Source organism: Nematolebias whitei, chromosome 3 (genome assembly GCF_014905685.2).
Source record: "Nematolebias whitei isolate Nwh7 chromosome 3, NemWhi1, whole genome shotgun sequence".
NCBI lineage: Eukaryota > Metazoa > Chordata > Actinopteri > Cyprinodontiformes > Rivulidae > Nematolebias > Nematolebias whitei.
In genome coordinates, this window is record NC_056500.1 from 29,307,535 (window position 1) to 29,309,933 (window position 2,399).

The window sequence follows — 2,399 nt, forward strand, 5'->3', positions numbered from 1 at the left end:
AGATAGATAACAGAGAGACAAAACTGATTTTCTTGCCAAATCTGTTCACCTAATATATTTCATCTAGAGTTGTTATATTAAACATTTCAGACTAATTTACTACCTTATAAGCACAATGCTTATTGTGCTTATAAGGTAGTATGGAATGTTTACCGTATTTTTCAGACTATAAGCCACACTTAAAATCCTTTTACTCAAAATCTACAGTAAGCCTTATACTGTAATTCAGTGAGCCTTATATATTAATTCTGGTTGTGCTTACTGACCTCCAACAGATTTTATGTGTTACAACTGAGCGATGTTGAGTTATTGTGAATGAGTTGAATAAAGTTTGACTTATCTGACTGTTTTGTTTTGCTTAATGCACCTTATAATCTGTTGTGCCTTATGTATGAAAACAGACTTGTTCATTGATGTGCCTGAGCCTTATAGTCTGAAAAATACAGTAATATAACAAGTCTAGATGAAATATATAGGTGGCAGATTTGGTTCACTATTTGGCAAGAAACTGGTCAGTTTTGTCTCTCTGTCACCTTTAATTAATGCATATAAAACAGTTATTATTGATTTATAAAGTGTTTATAGATGAATTAATGTATCTATAAATCAATCATTAGTTATCTATAAGGAGAGCCTTATTGTAAAGTGGTTGCCATATTTTCTTAATTTTTCTTTCAATTGACATTATCAAATGTTTAAAATTTCTTAAAGGAATCCAATTTAAATTTAAGGAAATTTAAGGAAATCTTTTCCCAGACCCATCTGTTTAAAGGAAGACCAAAAAAAAAAAAAAAAAAAATCACAAAGTTGGTGACAGTGGAACATAGCTGTCATCTGGTGGTTAGAAGGTGTACATACAAATTTAAACCTATAGCCATCACATTTATTTATGTTGTGTATTTTGAGATTAAATTTTTGACAAAAAAAAAGTGAAACCAGAGTTTATTAATTGTTGCAAGCAACCCAAACGCCAACTCAGTGATGAATACAAATTAAAAGTTCTGTCCATCATATTAAAACATATGAAAACTAATTTGAAATACTAACAAGAAAATATCAAAATTACCAACAATCACTCTGCCTCCTTTGCTTATAGTGTAATATTGCAGGAAACTAACGTCACAGTTGCAAAATGCTCACATATTTTGTATCTAAATGTACTTGAATTTTAAGAAACTTTGTTCTTTTAGTGCATTTCATTGGAGTTGCTGTGAAACCTGCTTTTATTATTCAAGCGGTTGGCGGATCCATTCATATTCCTGTTGCTGATACTACATGCGAACTATTACAGTTTCTACTATTGCCTCTCAGCTGTCCTCTGTAAAGTCCTTAGTTACAATTATAGAAAATTTTCAAAATTACAAAACATAATTTAAACATTATATTTTATGCATAACGTAACATTACTGCAGTTTGTGCAGATAATATTACTTTTACACAAATACATTTATACACCCTAAACTTACAACTTTACTGTCTGAATTTTTTTACCATCACAGTTCAGTGACAAGTTGATTTGGAATAGTTCTTAGACATTAATAATAATTAAAAAAAATGGATTGGAGAGTGACCACTGCAATCACAAACCAAAAAAAGAAGAAAATAAATACCAGACTCCATACACTCCTTACAATTGTAAAAAAAAAAAAAAAATCTAAACTCTGCACATTAACAAACACTCCAACTTGAGATTACAAAATGCTTTATAATCATAAACAGTTTTCACCACATGAATAATATTCTGCGTGTTCTTATCACACACATACACTCAGTTTTATCTTTCATCTTTAATCGTCTTTTTAATTTGTTATACCACAAATTAGCATTTGTTTAATTGTGCTCTGTAGTTGTGTTCAATTGTGTTCTAGAATTGCTCCGCTCAAGGTGGCTGCATGTTGGAGCAGCTTTCTTACTTTCATTCTGAGATTTTGCTTTTGGAAACTTTAATTCCTCTTTTTCTGGATGTAAAGCACAATTTTTTGGATGATTTTTTTCCTCTGGTATCGGACGCTGTGCAGCTGGAAGGATTTTTACTGAAACTTTTTCAGTTTTGGACATTTGTTATGATTCGTAACCATGGCAACAAGGCAGTTTTCGACAACCAACAGCAGCTGATTAACATCTCAAAAGCTCAAATAAGATCTCAACTAAAGCACCAAATCCCAAATGAGTTGAAAAGGATGTTCTGTGGACGCATTCTCATCTACCTGCCAGCTGTGCTCGAGTGCCTGACCACTGAGATCCTGGAACTAGCAGGAAACACGGCTCAGGACAGCGGAAGGACAGGATCGTCCCTCGGCACCTATAGGTGGCTGTCCACAGCGACGAGGAGCTTGGCAGACTGCTGGGAGGAGTGGCCATCGCTCTGGGAGGAGTTCTGCCCGGCATTCGGGTGGTAA